The following is an 18,504-nucleotide window of genomic DNA, read 5'->3' as shown; positions in this document are numbered from 1 at the left end:
TGCTCCCACTCCCCCCCCCCCGCTCGTGTGTACATCGTGAGTCGGGCTCGCTTCGGGCGTCGCAGCAGCACCTGAGCCTGGCGGCCGCGTCGCTCCCTCGCTGGCGAGTGCGATTGGCGCGGGCGCTACGAGTCCAGCCCCTGCACCTCCCGCTCGTGGCTGGGCCCGGGGAGAGTGTTCCTGAGCATGTGCAGAGTGCCCCCACGAAATGATCGCAGCTGGGCCTCGGGGCATGGTTTGTAGGCGGCAGGCTTGACCCCAGCCCTTTTCTTGGGCATTGGCCTCTGCGTGCAAGTGCAGTCTTAGGAAGGGCTGTATTGTGTCACTGGATCTCAGCCCTGATGACAACACCGGGGGAGCTCTCCCGTTACACTTCGCAGGAACTTCTCACGAGCTAGCCGGTACAGGCAGCTTGGGGTTTGGGACTGGTATTTAGGCATTTAAAGTATCTGCAAAGCCCTGTTCACCTTTTCAAGGTGTCAAAGTACTAGTATGCAGGGAAGTGAGAGAATCTAAAAAGGTTGTCGGCCATGGGGCTGTGCCCTGTTGGAAAGTGCACTGTGGGCTGCAGAGTTAATGCATAATGTGGAGGATTTCTTTATTTGCATGCATTTTTATCCTGCCTTTTCCCCCAGAAGAGCTTGGGATAACATACTCTATCTGACCCCTTTTATCCTCTCAACAACCCTGTGAAGTAGTTTAGGCTGAGGCAGAGTGACTGGCCCAAGGTCACCCAAGGAGTTGTGTCACTGAGTAGGGGATTTGAATTCAGCTTTTCCCAGTTAGGATCTGAAGTGACATTTAAATAAATTGATTGGAATTTATTTGGGCCTGGGAAGCTTAGGGCTCTCTTAAGATCTAGTTGTACTCCTAGTCTCATTCCCATTACTGTATATTAGGACTGCCCAGTGCTGAGCTCACCAGCTTAATGTATTTATTGAGACTGAGGGAAGGGGGTTGACCTGCTAGGCACCAACAGTGCTTTACCTGCTTAAGGCTTGTGTGATACAAATAGTAGTAAAACACGGTGCTTTTTGTATGTCTGCTGAATTCTAGATTAAGTGCTAGGTTTTCGTCAAATGTGGGAATTTACAGCTATTGACTTTGTTTATAAATTCACATCTTATTTATTATATTTCTATTGATTTGTTTATATACCTACATCAGAATGTGTAGCATGTTTTACAGAGCATAAGAGGATATCATAGAATCATAGAATAGTAGAGTTGGAAGTGGCCTATAAGGCCATCGAGTCCAACCCCCTGCTCAATGCAGGAATCCACCTTAGAGCATGCCTGACAGATGGTTGTCCAGCTGCCTCTTGAATGCCACTAGTGTGGGAGAGACCACAACCTTCGTCGGTAACTGGTTCCATTGTTGTACTGCTCTAGCAGTCAGGAAGTTTTTCCTGATGTCCAGCTGGAATCTGGCTTCCTTTAACTTGAGCTCATTATTCCGTGTCCTGCACTCTGGGAGGATCGAGAAGAGATCCTGGCCCTCCTCTGCGTGACAACCTTTTAAGTATTTGAAGAGTGCTCTCATGTCTCCCCTCAATCTTCTCTTCTCCAGGCTAAACATGCCCAGTTCTTTCAGTCTCTCCTCATGCTGCTTTGTTTCCAGACCCCTGATCATCCTCGTTGCCCTCCTCTGATGCCCTGAGAACCTTACAATTTAACACTTAACACAGGGGAAATGGGAGAGAAGTGGAGTCAGAAGAAAACTAGGGAAGGAATATGGGAAATAGGGGGCTTAAGCAATGTCTTTAAGGAAAAGGTGGGTTTTGAGGAGGGACTAGGTTCTAGTCACTAAAAGGAAGTGAGAGAAATGGCATCTTGTGTTAATATGTCAATACAGTAACAATTGAATGCTTTGTTTAAATGCTGTATTTCCTGAGAAAGTTTCAAATCCATTTATTTATGCTAATTACTGTTTTCTTATACTGGGAACAGTTTTTAAATTATTTGACCAGCACCAGTCCATTTTAATATATCACAATTACTTGGGTTAATTACTTAAGAAAGGAAAGATAAAAAGGCACATACAAGTAAGTTACTAGTTGAACTTCATGATAGACCTATGAAGTATGATAGTCATTGAATCTTTTCTCCACATGTAAGAATGAAATTATAAAGTCACAGTGATACCTTAATGAATGTTGTACATGCGTGACAGAAGAATGAACACCCTTAACTTTCACCTTTCTGATCTTTAAGTGAGCATTACTTAAATATAAAACACATTTTGGGGCTGTTCGCTTGACACGACAGATCACTGTGTGTTATTCAACCCACGGTGAAGCTGCAGCATCTACAGGTTGAGTATGGGCTCCATTTTGAATGTACACCTTGAGGAGCATGGGTCATGTGTACCTGGTGAGCGTGAGTGTGGGTTATGCGAGGGTTAAACAACCCTCGCATAACTCACATTCGCTGGGTTCGCACAACACTACAACTCCTGAGTTGGGGTTGCATATGCAACCTGATAGCTGTGGGCATCACAGCGCGTCGTGGGTTAAATAACCCACAATTAGCTGCAGCATGTCATTCAAACCCAGGGTTGCTTCAGAGAAATATGTGTATTATATATCCTCTCCTGAGCTGCTACTTTGGCCTTAAGGAATGGGTTTATAATTGTAGTCATCACGGATTTACATATTTTGACTTGGCTTAATAGCCAACCATAATTTGTAGTTACTAGCGAATCTTCCCACCATGTCCTCTGTACATGCCAGAGAACTGGGAGTCTCATATCTCTGAGCTTTGGAGCAGGCAGAAGCAGTCTTGAGAGTCAAACTATTTGATTTGTTAAATATGCATCATGCAGGTAACCCTCTTTTGCCATTTCCATTCACCCAGATGGTCTTAATATGCCATCTCATTGCCAGCCTGAGTCTGCAGCAGTCAGGGACTTCAGTCCCTATATCTTCCTAGATGATTCCATTTGGGGAAAATGATGAGGCTTGACTGTTAATAGATCTTCTGCTACAAACAGTGTTCAATATCTCCTCCATACATACTTGCCTGGACCCAAAGATCTCCAGAAGCCCTACTCCAGGTGCTCCCATCAAATTTATTTATTTATTTTATTTATTTAAAATATTTATATCTCGCCCTATATCACTAAGATCCCAGGGCGGTGGACAGATAAAATGAAGTGAGGTGGGTAACTACTCAGAAGAGGGCTTTTTTTTTCAGTGGTGGCACCCCGATTGTGGAATGCCCTTTCCAGAGAGGCTTGCCTGGCACATGCATTTTGGTCTTTTCAGTGCTAGTTGAAGGCTTTTTTAATTTTCCTAGGCTTTTTAGTCTTTCAGTTTTGTATTTAAAGTGGTGTTTTCTTCAGATTTTTATTCTGCTGCTGGCTTCCACTTTTGTTTTTACTTTGGTTATATTCTGTTTTAAACAGGTGGAAAAGATATAAATGTATTATTATTATTATTGTAAAGGTTTTATATTGTGATTTATTACATTGTATTTTAAGGTTTTAATTTTTGTGAACTACTTTGAGAGTTTTTGCTGTTGGGTTGTATAGCAATGTAATAAATAATAAATAAATAAATAAATAATTTGTATCTACCACATCTAAGTTTGAGAGAGAGATAGCATTTTCCTGTTCCTGTTGAAGCCTGAAAAAATATTTCTGTTTTGTTGGTTTTGAAAAACTGAATTTTAAAACCAGGATTGGCTTCCCTCTCTCCAATTCCAATTTTGTATGTGAAAAAATCCCTATACCAGATCCTCCTTGCAAATGCCTTTAAATTAAATAGTCAGCCATTGACTATTGTGATGTCTGGCGAGACTTTTGCTCAACCGTTAGTTATCGTGTTGTGTGGCGGGCACCGTTGGCTATTTCAGAGTGCACAGTTGGTTATTTTTGCTGACTACAGAGTCCCTTAGCAAGAGCGACCAAAACGGTGGCTGCCACTCCAGTACAGCTGTCACAACTCACTTTCAAAATCTACTTAGCAACAGATTGAGAACAGAACCCCGCCATGCCCTTACCCTGCCCACGAAATACTGCACAACTGTCAGATGCCCTTCCCTTCCATGCCAACCCTGATGGAGAATGGAGGAGGACAGTAATGTGACAGCCAAAAATGATCCAATCACAGAGGGGTGGTGATGTCTCTGAAGCGCGGTGGCTGCCAGGATAGATTTTGTGCAGCAGTGGCTGATGGGATACCAATGGGAGGAGTGAGGTGGGGAGAGAGGGTGGGGGTATCAATCAAATGCAGCATTGACTAACGACTCTGACTCTAACGGACACAATGGTCAATTAAAAATATGTCGTGTGGGGAATACCCCTAAAAAGTTCACTGTCGGTTAACTAAGGTGTTGTCCAAATGCGCCCAGTGACTTTGGATTGCTGTTAGAGTCATTGTTGTTTTCTTTATGACATTAAGGCAACCGATTTCTGTGTTGGAAGGTAGATATAGAACCCTGACTGAAATATGTGCTTGTGAGATGCTTTAGAATAGTGAACGTGTACCTGCACATGGAACATACTGGGTGTCTAAAATAGAGACTTTATTTATGTTTAAAGAATGAACTGACCCAGAATAGATGGATATTGTATGTCATCTCTTTTTATGCTTTTTATGCTTTTACATTTTGTACATTTGTTTTTAATGTTCCGTGTTTTAATCTTTGCAAAACCATCCATAGAGCTTCAGCTATGGGGTGGTATATAAATGTAATTAATAATAATAAATGTACATAAAGTATTAATTGGTAAACTATATCAATTTGCTGCTGAGTATGCATAAACAAACATTCCTGGCCTCATCTTTGTATTGTCATATTCAGCAGTTTCACATCACTATATTTTTCATGTATCCAAACAGCATAATTTTGGAGTTCCTGGTCTAGGCCTAGAGAAGATATCTCAAAGTACTCAGAACCTGAATATTTTTTTCAGAAGAGGGCATCAGAGTTTGCGGTATCAATATGAATTGCTTCAACATCTAGGTAACCAGGCATCTAGGAGATTTCCAGATATATTCTGGAGGACATAAAACAATGCAACCACCTACTTTTGTGAGTGACTTCTCTTAAGTAGGGTAGGGGCTGAGTGAACATTCTGTTTTTATATAGGAAGGGAAATAAATAAAAATCCTTTCCCCAGTTGTGAATCTCTGCATTGCCATCATTATTGAACAGCATTCTAAGTCACAGCAAAGGAGAATAACATTTCTGGAGGCTGTAATCTGAAAAGTGAACTAACTTCATGTTGGACGAAGGTAGACAAGCTCTGAAAATGAGGAAATGCGTTTCAAATTACTCTTGTTAAATCTGACCTGTATGTGAGAGATGTCGTTCTTCAAGATCTATGGCTTTGTAACTGGCCGCTTTAATTTCTTCCTTTCTCTCCAACCATGTGATCATCTTGCTATTCACTGACTCTAATTATTCTCTTCTTGTCTAGGGGTAAACAATTGGGTCCTGCTTCCTAGCGGGTTCCTAGCTGGGACCCAGCATAGCCCCAATCCAAAGTACTCTCTACTCTTTATGTACCTCAGTTTCCCACTCCGCTGTATGAACCAGAATACAGGCAAAAGAAAGCCAAGTGTGTAAAAAGAAAATGTTGATAGAGCTTCCGTTGCAGTTAATATGGCAGGGAAGGGGTTAAGGAAGCATTTGCCATATCTCCCTATCTCATAGTGCAAGAGCTTGTTGCCTGTGTCCCAATTTGAGTGGGAGTGCCTCAGTGGGTGAAGCCAACGTTACTGGCCCTTCGGTCTTTGTTTAATATAAACTAAAAATAAAATGATATAAAATATGGCTCTGCTAATAATTAGTTACAGATTTTGAACTTTTGAGCATCTCTTAACTAGGCATGAGAAGATCAGAAGCTTTTGCTTCCATTTTTAACTAACTGCAGTTTGGCATTTTGTCCAAACACAGATACACTGTGGTTAGTTTTAAATATGGTTTATTGAACCAACTGTAACGACCCAGCATTCTTCAAAATGACAGCCCAACATGAAGCACATTGCAATAGCTCAACCTAGATGCAACCCAAGCATGTGTCAGGTGACAGCTTGTCTGGCGCACTGATCAAGACATTGATCTTGATGCTCATATCAGTCTGAATTATGATGGATTCTCTACTACACCCAATAGTTTTAAGTAAACTTCAAAGTGATCTTGATAGGCTGGAGTGCTGGGCTGAAAACAACAGAATGAAATTTAATAGGGATAAATGCAAAGTTCTACATCTAGGAGAAAGAAACAGCTACAAGATGGGGAATACTAGGCTCAGCAATACTACAAGTGAGAAGGATCTTTGAATTGTTGTAGATCACAAGCTGGATATGAGCCAACAGTGTGATTTAGCTGCAAAAAAAGCAAATGCTATTTTGGGCTGCATTAATAGAGGTATAGCTTCCAAATTGCACGAGATTTGTTCCCCTGCTATTTTGGGATGCATTAATAGAGGTATAGCTTCCAAATTGCGCAAGGTACTGGTTCCTCTCTATTCGGCACTGGTTAGGCCTCATCTTTATTGTGTCCAGTTCTGGGCACCACACTTCAAGAAGGATGCAGACAAGATGGAGCGTTTTCAGAGGAGGGCAACCAGGATGATCAGGGGTCTGGAAACAAAGCCCTATGAGGAGAGACTGAAAGAACCGGGTATGTTTAGCCTAGAGAAGAGAAGATTGAGGGGAGACATGATAGGACTTTTCAAATACTTGAAAGATTGTCACACAGAGGAGGGCCAGGATCTTTTCTCGGTCATCCCGGAGTGCAGGACATGGACTAATTGGCTCAAGTTAAAGGAAGCCAGATTCCGTCTTGATATCAGGAAAAACTTTCTGACTGTTAGAGCAGTACAACAATGGAACTAGTTACCTAGGGAGGTTGTCTCCCACACTAGAGGAATTCAAGAGGCAGCTGGACAATCATCTGTCGGGGATGCGTTTTTCCTAAAGCTTTTAAAACCTGATGTTGTTTGGACTCTATACTGTTAGTTTTACCCTACCCTGTGCCTGTTTACCCTACCCAGTGCCTGTTTGCATTCTCTTCCCCTCCTTATTGCTTTACTATGATTTTATTAGAATGTAAGCCTATGCGGCAGGGTCTTGCTGTTTACTGTTTTACTCTGTACAGCACCATGTACATTGATGGTGCTATATAAATAAATAATAATAATAATAAGGTGGATTCCTGCATTGAGCAGGGGGTTGGACTCAATGGCCTTATAGGCCCCTTCCAACTCTACTATTCTATGATTCTATGAACTGTTAATATAAATGCACTTGCAGATTTAAATGGGAAAATAATATAGTTGCATTTAATTCAAGTTTCACCTTTAGATGTGAATTGGGATAAATTCTTATTTCCTAGTGGGAGAGCCATGCCTTGTTAATGATTTTATTTATAGACCTCTTTTCTCTCTGGAGGTCTTCAAAGCTGCTTGCATAATAAAAGGCAAATAAAAACCAACAATTACACTGTTAAAATACAAAGATTATATTGTTTTGTATGCTGCAGCAGAGGTTCTTGGGAGAAATGGTGAGGATTCTTGGCCTTTCCCCGATGTAATGCTAAATGAGTGTGCCTTGGGTTCATGTGCTCCCCACTCTCCTCTGGTGCAGCTGTGAGAAGATCAGTAGGTTTTGCTGACATTTTTAACTAACTGCAGTTTGGCGTTATGTCCAAACACAGAAACTGTGGTTAGTTTTAAGTATGATTTATTGAAGTAAGCCAACTTCAAACTGGTTTATGAAGCTGAGTTGTTTCAATACACCGTAGTTAAGATTAACCTCAATTTATGGTTTGGATGTAATGCTAAACTGTAGTTAAATTGAAAAAGGAAGCAAAAGCTTCCAATCTTGTGGTTGTGCCAGACACGAGCCTGAGGATTTTTCATGTAACAATCATGATTTAAATCACATCTCAGAAGGACTCAATTTTAATTATTTAAATCACTAGTGAAGACAATTCTATTTTATCATCATTTTTAGTAGAAGTACATTCTTGTTTAATATAGCCTTAATATATATACAGAGGTATAGGTTTCATAAGAAACACTAAGTAATTATTCTGATTTTTTTCAGATTAATTTTCATTAAAAGGGATGATAATCTGGTCATTTTGCCACCAAACAAGCTTTTAAATTGTACTAATAAGATTGTTTATTCTTCTGGTTAGTTTTCTTCTACAAACAACAATATTAACAAAACACGCACATAGATTTTTGAATGGTTAACTATTTCAGTTTTTAGATGAATGTAAAGTTCTTTAAAAAATAAAATTTAGGCAATTCCAACCACAGTAGGTACATAAAATATATATTCCCAAATGGGTCATCTTTTTTGGCCTGCTGCTGCCATACAAGGTATTTCCCTTCTACAGTGAAGGATACATGCAGCAGAGATTTCCTCAGGAGTCAGGACTTTCTGTGCACTTTTGGTTTCACTTTCTATTACCCTCCCCTATCTCTTGCATTTAAATCCAGGCTGCCCCTCCTTGTTCAGATCTACTCCATCTCCTAAAATTCTCTATTCATGGACTTTCTCTAACTTTGCACTGAGAGAGAGGCAAGGTCTTGAGAAAGAGAGCATGTTTGGACGACACGTTAGCCAACCCTGCCTTCATAGACCACTCCACAGATGACTATTTGAATGTCACACTTTGTCAACAAGCAAATAAATCCTCTGTTGAGTAGGCTATAAGGGCAGGGTTGGCTATTGCTCCCCTCCGCCCTCCCCACTGAACGGTGGCATTGCTTCCCCCTTACCTGATTGGGACACCACCATTCCGTGGGGAGGGGCAGAGGGGTGAGAGAAGCTCCTTCACCTCCTTCTTGCTGCAGGAGTGCCTGCAGCACCCATTCCTCTATGGGTGGAATACATACCCTCAGCATACCCATTCCAACCTTCTGTCCCCTGGCTTCGTCTGTGGCAGCCATAGAGCACCACTGCAACAAGTGATTTCTCTGCGTTACCGGCTCCATTCCCATTTCTTTCGAGGCGGCAGCCAGAGAGGACCTGTCAACTGTCTGCTGCCGTGAAAGAAATGGGAATGGAGCTGGCGATGCAGAGTGATTTCTCCGCATCTCTGGTTCCATTCCCATTTGTTTCAAGGCTGAGTGCAGGGAGAACTGCTGTCTCCCTGCGCTCAGCCCTGGAACAATTGGGAGAGGACCCCAGGCAGAGGGATGCCATGGTATCCCTCCGCCTGGTGACAGCTCTCTCTGGCCTTGGTGTCAAACAAATGGGACAGGAGCCGGCGATGCAGAGCGTGTCCCTCCATTGCCTCCGGTTTGGGCTGCAGTGGCCATGGAGGGACATGCTCTGTGTCGCCGGCTTGTGTCACATTTGTTTTGCGGCTGTGTGCAAGGGAGACAGCATACATATACCATCTCCAATCCAGGGATGGTATCCATGCGCAGCATGTGCACACCTATTAGTTAGGGAGAGCTGAACTCTGATAGATCACAAGAACATTTACTTGGAAGTAATTCTTATTTATTTCAGTTTAATGTACTTTCGATAATGTACCGTATATAAATAGTACATCAGTGACTTGCCTTTTAATGCAATCTCTCTTTGTGGCAATATTCAGCACACTTATTTGGAAATGAGTTCCAATGGAATCAATGGGACCTGCTTCCAAGTAAATATATTTAGGATTATTTGGAGTGGGTGGATGGTTTACTTAATTTTCTAAAAAATGATATAATTAGGGACAAATTTCAAGATGCTGTAGACTGTAGGACCAAGGACTGGAAGAGCAGAGTGAAATTATTATTGACATACTGTGTGACCTTGGGCAAGTAGTTTCACCTCTCTGGGCCTTAGGGCTTGTTCATATATTATGCTTTTGTTATGGGTAGATGCCATGCGGAATGCTAATTGCAATGTTGACATATTTTAAAAATCAATGTTTTTCTCATGGTTAGAACTACGATGTATGAGGTTTAACCATGACCTTAACCTTGAAGGATGTAATGCAGGAAAGTTGCACTGGCTTGAATCCAACAGAGTCCTTCCACCAGCAGAGCAGAAACTGCTGGCAGAAGGGATTTCCTTCCCCCGCTGCAGCCCCCCCATGTGCCCCCTAAATCTGCTCCAGTGAGTGGGGGCTGCAGGGGACAGGAGCAGATGGGGAAGTCCTCTTATGCAACATTGCATTTAAGCCAATTAAATAATAAGTAAATTCTCAACAGATCCCTACCGTTTCCATTCTCCTTTTGTGTTCTTTTCTGATCAGTCTGTGATTGAGGAAAAAAAGATGTAGCTTAAAAACATATTGTTTATGGAAGATGGGAGTTTCTGGGCTACCATAACGTCTGTAGAGATTTCTCCTAGCTGATATATTGTATGTGGTCTTTCATTTAAAGACGCAGATTCCTCCATTATTGATTTCATTGTTCATTTCCAAGTATCATTTCATAGTATGGAAAATGCTGTCCAATAATTGTTTCAGTGAGATGTATGAGGCAGGTAATTAATCCCATTTAAACATGTGAGAATCTGAGGCAAAGGGCCAGTTTACATATCACGATAAACCTCTTTGGGTTAATTCACCCACAGGGCTCAAGATGCATGCTGACCGCTGCTATGAACATGTAAGCCACAGTGGGGGTACATATGTTATGCAAACCTGGGTATTGTGGGTTATTTGAGGATTAAACAGCTCTCAAGATAGCCCTAGAACAACCCACTGGAAAGAAACAATTCTTTTTCACAACTGCCACGAACTCGGTAATTTTCAACACAATCCTAAGATTCCCTAAAGTCAGTCACTGCCAGCTCAGGTCCCATTAGTGACTGGGTTCACACAACATGTTAACTCACACACTCAACCTTGCTGTTGAACCATGTGTTGTTGAAATGTGGTTTGTTGGGTTATCTGAATCCAGCAGCACTATGGGTTGTTGTTGGGTTGAAAACTATGAGTTGTTTGTAGTTAAAATGATTTGGTGCTAGTTGTGTTCCACCTGAGGTGCAAGGAGGGAATGACGGGATCATGTAGGACCTCGCCAAGTGCAGAAGAACCCCTGTGTTATCTTTGTGATTGGCTGCTCACCTTTGCTCTGCTTAACTTCCCATTGGGAGGATGAGCATTGTGCAGAGGAAGGGGCCTGCAGAGGATGTCCAGCCCTCTGCGAGCTGGATTAGGTCCATGAGCTGGAGGTTGCTCTCCCCTGCCCTAGAACATCAACTCTTGTCACCACTATTTGCCTCATTTCTTCCTTTTCTGAAAGTTCCAGTTCAGACATGGATATTCGTCCTGAATCTTCCACAGTAAAGAAGTCATACAAAATCTCTGCAGTCATCATATCCCTCTGTAGCACACTTCCAGCCACCTCCTTAGCCATATTTGAAGCTGTTGGAGAAAACTGATCTAAAGTGATTGATAAAAATATTGAAGAATATCAGGCCCAGGACCGAGCATCCCACTCAAAATGCCCCTCCAATTTGATGGGGAACCACTCATGAATATCCTGAGTATGGTTTTCCAACAAGCTGTGAATCCACTTAGTGGTATTATCATCTAGGTCAATTTGCTAGATTTCAGCAGTATGCTAACAAAAATATTATAAGGAACTTGGTCAAATGCTTTTCTGAAATCAAGATAAATGATGTCCACAGCATTCCCACAATCCACATAGCTCCTAACCAAGTAAAAAAAGAAAGCAGCAAGACTAGTCTGGCAGAATTTATTCTTCACAAACCCATATTGACTTCTGACCTGTGCATTTTTACCAAGATGCTTTCAACCTGACTACTTTATAATTTCTTCTGTTATTTTCCTTGGTACCAAAGGGAACATCCTTTTCTCCCTTTTTGAAGATTGGGACATTTTCTCCTGTACTGTGGCATTCATCAGTTCTCCAAGATTTGGCAATAATAGATGTTCCGAAAGTACATCAGCAAGTTTTTTAGTACACTAGGATGCAGTTCATTTGTCACCTGAAGAACTCAGTTAAGTTTGCTAGGTATTTACCTTTCTCTGTCTCTCTGCATAATCTTCCTGTTGAGAACAACATTGCATGTATGTATCTGACAAAATGGGCTCTAGACCATGAAAGGTATTTTATAATAAATCCGTTAGTCTTTAAGTTGGGACAAGACTCCTTGTTTTTTCTTCATTTAGTGTTCTACCTCTTCTGAATGGGAAGATCAAATGCCTGCCTCCAGTAGTGGGAACTCTGGGCATAAGGAAATTTTCAGACAATTTTTTCCTCTGAAAATAAGGGTGTCTTTGTTAATAATGAGGATATTTAAGCTAGCTGTTGGCTGCCTAGGGTGTTTTGTAGATAGGTGGGGTATAAATTGAAATAATAATAATAATAATAATAATAATAATAATAATAATAATAATAATAATAAAATTTAAAGGGTCATTTATAGGATGAGACTTTGGTGGACTGGGTAGATTTTAAGTTTTTCATCACCTTGGATGAAGAAAAAGATTTTCTAATGATTTGGCCAATCATTATAGACTAGAATTATTTTTCAAACATAGACTTAAATAAAGTCCAAGGGGCTTTCTAGGCCTCTTTGCTGCTGTTGAAGCCATAGTCAATAGTTTCAGAAGTCTGGAACAGCATTATTGCTCCAGAGACTGCAACATCTGGCATCTATTCACATAGAATATTGCATGTGTGGTCAACTTGTGAGCAAGCTTTGTTTGCCCCACCAGCTATGATAATTCCTAGTTAGGGCAACAGTAGTTCATGCACTGGTAACTTCCTGATTAGATTGCTGCAATACACTCTATGCAGGGTTGCCTTTGAGGACAACATGGAAACTAGCTAGTGCAGAATGTGATAGCTAGGTTGCTGTCAGGAGCATCATGTCAAAACCCAATAAAACTGGTTTTAAAAGAATTGCACAGGCTACCAGTATGCTTCCAATCTGAGTTCAAGGTGTTAGTGATGATGTTTAAAACACTAAATGGCTTGGGACCGCCATGTTTGAGGGAGCGGCTCTCACTGAATACACCTACCCAAGTATTGAGATATGTCAAGGGGGCTTCCCACTGTGTCCCACTGTTGGGACCTGTCCGTTATGTGGAGATGTGAGGAGAGCCTTCTTGACTGTGCTGCCTTGGTTAGGAAATGCCTTCCCCATGGGAGGCCTGACTGGCTGAAACCTCTCTCTTGGCACCAGGACCAATCTATTTAGCCAAGACTTTTGTGTCTTATTGGCGCTTGCTTGATAGTTGGTTTGTTTGCTTGGGATTTTGGTGATTATAATGGATTGATTTTATGTTGAATGTTTTTGTTATTGTACTCCACCCTGAAACCAATTGACATTGGATAGGTTAGAAATATTTTAATAAAATCTTTAGGGGGGAAAAACCTAAGAGGGACCAATAAAGACTGAGCATGCTCAGTGGCCACAGAATGTGGAGGCTCTGTTGGAAGAAATATCAAAGGGGTGCGTGATGGAATGGAGCATCCTGGAAGAACAGGGCATGACTAGCTGAAATCCTAAACAGGAGAACTCCACACTGCAACACTTTGCTGCAAATCGCAGTTGTTCCATCTAATACAGGGATGGGCAACTTGTGGCCCTCCAGATGTTTTGGCTTACAACTCCCAGCGTAGTCAATGATGAGGATGATTTGCCAACCCCTGATCTTAACAGCGAACTCAAGTTTGACTATCAGTTTGTAAGCAAAATGGGGCCATCCCAAAACAAGTAATTTTGACATACTTGGGGGACTCGCCTAGTATGCAGAAGTATAAACATTAGAGACATTGAACTGACAGAATGCTGTTGGCATGGAGCCGGTAGGGCAGATACTAAAGAAACCAGAAGTCGGGCAAACAATTCTGACTCTAATCGGTTAAGTCAGGTGGATTCACAGTTGGCTACAGAATCGGACTCAAAGAATACTTATCAATGGAACCTTCTCAAACTGGGGAGAGGCAACGAGTGGGGTACCACAGGGCTCAGTCCTGGGTCCAGTGCTCTTCAACATTTTTATTAATGATTTGGATGAGGAGGTGCAGGGAACGCTGATCAAATTTGCAGATGACACCAAATTGGGTGGGATAGCGAATACCCTGGAAGACAGAAACAAACTTCAAAGTGATCTTGATAGGCTGGAGTGCTGGGCTGAAAACAGAATGAAATTTAATAGGGATAAATGCCAAGTTCTACATTTAGGAAACAGAAACCAAATGCACAGTTACAAGAGGTGGGATACTTGGCTCAGCAATACTACAAGCGAGAAGGATCTTGGAATTGTTGTAGATCGCAAGCTGAATATGAGCCAACAGTGCGATATGGCTGCAAGAAAGGCAAATGCTATTTTGGGCTGCATTAATAGAAGTATAGCTTCCAAATCACATGAGGTACTGGTTCCTCTCCATTTGGCCCTGGTTAGGCCTCATCTAGAGTATTGCGTCCAGTTCTGGGCTCCACAATTCAAGAAGGATGCAGACAAGCTGGAGCGTGTTCAGAGGAGGGCAACCAGAATGATCAGGGGTCTGGAAACAAAGCCCTATGAAGAGAGACTGAAAGAACTGGGCCTGTTTAGCCTGGAGAAGAGAAGATTGAGGGGAGACATGATAGCACTCTTCAAATACTTAAAAGGTTGTCACACAGAGGAGGGCCAGGATCTCTTCTCAATCCTCCCAGAGTGCAGGACACGGAATAATGAACTCAAGTTAAAGGAAGCCAGATTCCAGCTGGACATCAGGAAAAACTTCCTGACTGTTAGAGCAGTACGACAATGGAATCAGTTACCTAGGGAGGTTGTGGGCTCTCCCACACTAGAGGCATTCAAGAGGTAGCTGGACAACGATCTGTCAGGGATGCTTTAGGGTGGATTCCTGCATTGAGCAGGGGGTTGGACTCGGCCTTGTAGGCCCCTTCCAACTCTTCTATTCTATGATTCTAAGTTTGTGGTTTTGAACTAGTTAATTATTTATTACATTTCTATACCGCCCAATAGCTGAAGCTCTCTGGACAGCTCACAAACATTAAAACCATAAAGTATAACTTAAAATATAAAACTTGAAACACAATATAAAAGTACAACCAGAATAAAACTGAGCAACAATGCAGAGATTTAAATTACAGATTTAAAACAGCAAAGTTAAAAGACTAGAATGGTAAAGTGTAATACTGGGGAAATAAAAAGGTGTTCACCTGGCGTTAAACATGGAATGTTAGGATTTTCGTTGAAAACACCTTCCACACACAAAAAGCAAAATGGGGAGGGGAAGTAAACTAGTCTTTTATTTAAGCACTAGCCTAGTAATAATACTGTATGGCAACGAATTCCATACATGGAATTCTGTGCAAGCAAGTGAGAGGGCTAGTGGAGGAGTGTTCTGCCCCTCCTCTGAGCCCAGCATAAAAATGCAGGAGGCTGGTGCAAGAAGGACACAGCACTCCATCGTTTGTCTGCCCCAGTCCCCAGAAGACTAGTACATTTTTTATGTAGGCTAGTACCATTTGGGGGCTTATTTTTCAAGGCTGAATAAACCTGCTTAAATTTACAGTAAACTTGGAAATCCCTACTTCGGGGCAGGATTTAAGGTTGGGGCAGGGCAAGAGAAAGCCTCTGGGGAGGAAGGGTAGAAAAGTATACTTTATCTGCTTTCCTGTTCCATGCTGGCTGAAGCACTGAACAGGAGCACTCATCTTAGGTCAGGGGTCTCCATCCTTTATGGGCCAGTGGGCACATTTGTAATTTTGAAAGTCTCATGGGTGTTCTCACAAAATGGTTGCCGTGGGCGTGGAGCTTGCCCATTCATAAAATGGCTGCCATGATGAGTATCACCAGTCACAAAACACCCATTTCCCAGAAGGCAAACTGCTAAGACTAAAAGAAAAATAACTTGCCCAAGAATCTAAAGACAAGGTAGAGGTGGGGTGTTGAGTTCCAGAAGACAAACCACTCTTTTGAACCTACAGTTTTGTGCTCCAATACTGGTCAAACAGAAGCGCACCCAGCACAGTGTAGCACAGGGTGCCAGAGGCCAGCGCTTCACTTTGCAGCATGCCAGCCTTCCAGTTTTAAAAAAAATAGATCTGAAAAATTAGGAGGGGCAGGGTGCCAGGCAGGTACCAACAGAGGTGTCCATGGGCATATTAGTGCCCATAGGTACCATGTTGGAGACCCCTATGTTAGTGGGAGGAGGTGGGGATACACTGCAACATTGTATTGCAGAACCCACTTGTTTAGCATAACTATGAGCCATTTTCTGGGTCCATGATTGTCTTCGTACCCATCTTAGTAGTAGGGTTGTTCTTTTGTCAGGCTTTTTGAGAGACGGTCTTGTCCATGCCAATAGTTTACGTACTGGTAGTGCAGATTCACAGATATAGCTAACTGAAAGGTTTGATTTATTTGCAAAAACAGCAGATTTAATATGCAGTCTTCTAGAAAGGTGAGGTGACGTATAAACCTATCTTAAAAGAATTTACACAACCCTAAAAACTAGTTGGGTTGCTTGATTTTGTTTACTTATTTTTGAAATGCTTCAGGTAGGGGCCTTCTCACATGTGTTGTAGAGTGCCAATTAAAATGCTGGTAATTACCAAGACATAGTGAGTAAAAATAATTACGTAATGACAAAGCATGTGGAAGAATAAATCTGTTTGTATAAATGCCCAGAAACCACAAAAGATCAAGCCAATTAAATGTTTTTTTAGAACTTGTAATTATTTACCAGCATTTTGCTTTATATAAAATTACAAATATGCCTGAGGTGAGAAATTTAAAAAAATCCACTAAAATTATTATTTGGGTTCATGACTTTACACAAAAAGTCTTTAAGGGTACAATCAGGAAGCTTTTAGCAATCTGACTATGCTACATCAGCTTTGTAACAAGAGGAAAGTGACTTCCAAAAATAGGCTTCTGCATGTCCAGTGCTGTAGATTATAAATCCAGAGAGCTTAATGTCTCTAGGAACAGCTGTTTCATTCCAGAATCGCGACAGGAACTGCACAGGTTCTGCTGAAATGGATAAGCCACTAACAATTCAATACTTGAATTCAGAAGTAAGCCCCATTGAGTTCAGTGGGACTTCAGCAAGTCAGTGTAGGATTGCTCTGCCCAGCTTCAACACAATTATCTGGGAGTAGGTTCTGTTGATTTTAACAAATCTAGCTTCTGAGTAGACATGGATAGAATTGCATTGTAATTTAGGGTAGTTTTGTTAGCATCTTTAAAAGTGCAGCATCTTTAAAAAGAAAGAGGGTGGGGATCTGGTAAGATTCAGCATATGAGAGGATGAATACTATAATACTCATCTCAGCCTATTTGATTTCATAATATTTTCCCTTCTATGGAATCATGCTAATTAATTGACTAAACATGTTTTGTTTTTTTTGTCTAATTATCTTGATGTCACTAGGTTTATTAAGAGCGCAGTCCTAGCATGGCAGGCTAGGAGAATGCTGGGAGTTGTAGGACTTTTTTCTGTCTAAACATGCATTGGATCGCTCCCTAAATCTCTTCAAATTTTGATATTACAAATACTCCTTGTAAATGCCATTGGAGGATATTGAAGGAAATACAAATAAATTAGAAATTAATTTAAAGATTTCTGTTTGCTGCTAGAAGAAAGTACCATACTTCATATTCTTACATTCTCTATTATAGATAAAAGCAAGAGCCAAACTGATCTTTTGAAGTATGATTCAATTCCAATCTCACCATTTAAAATCCCACTGTCATTGGTTGCTGAATCTTCCAATTAAATTGATTAACTGGAATCAACTTTTTCAGATGGATCCATTAAATACAAATTGGCATAAACAATTGGTACTGAATTTTCATGTTGTGAAGTTTTCATGTTGTGAAGTAGAGATGTGGATATTACTATACCTTAAACTGAAAACTTACCAAGATTTTTTAGATAATCATGATAATTAGGTCCAGTGGAGTTACAATTGGGGCTATATTTGCTAAATGCTGGCAATTTATATGAAAAATTAACACTATTACTAATACACCCTGTTTCTGATGTATCTCTACAATTTGCTAGAATTCATAATGTTGCCATGTTTTTGGAATTAGTTTTACCCCAGTATTAATAGTTTGTTTCTGATTTTTCAGAAATATTTTTTTAAACAAAACTTTTAGCTACAAATTTTCCACTTTTTCTTCTCACCCCTAACAGCCTACTTCCCTCCCAACTCCAGGTTTTGTAGTTTTACAAGATGTATTTTAACTTAGTGTACAGTTGGATTTTTTTATGGGAAAGGGGAGAGACACAAAGAAGGGGGAAGGTAAAGAGATAGACAAAGGAAAAAAGAAAGAAAAGTAGAAAGGTGAGAGTTTTAATTTTATTATATAGCCAAATCTCTCTGGGTGGTTCACAAAAATCAAAACCCTAAAATACAACATGATAAAACATAATATAAAACCTTTAAAAGTTTAAAACAGAATGCAAGAGTAATCCAAGACTACCCCGAGAATGGATACTTGGATCCAGGATCTCCTAGCACTGTCAGCCCATGAAAAGACATTCCATATTAAATATAAAAAGGGCAAATTTCAGACAATTTGGCATAGTTTC

General features: G+C 41.0%; 1 protein-coding gene across 1 annotated transcript in view; it reads left to right on the top strand.

The window, feature by feature from the left end:
• Positions 1–18,504, top strand: part of CTDSPL2 (CTD small phosphatase like 2) — a 56,469-nt gene that overhangs the window by 457 nt on the left and 37,508 nt on the right. The gene's annotated exons all lie outside the window — the stretch shown is intronic.

Source organism: Elgaria multicarinata, chromosome 16 (assembly GCF_023053635.1).
Source record: "Elgaria multicarinata webbii isolate HBS135686 ecotype San Diego chromosome 16, rElgMul1.1.pri, whole genome shotgun sequence".
In the NCBI taxonomy this organism is placed as follows: Eukaryota; Metazoa; Chordata; class Lepidosauria; order Squamata; family Anguidae; genus Elgaria; species Elgaria multicarinata.
The sequence above is the reverse complement of the archived record's forward strand: the minus strand, read 5'-3'. Positions and strand labels throughout refer to the sequence as shown.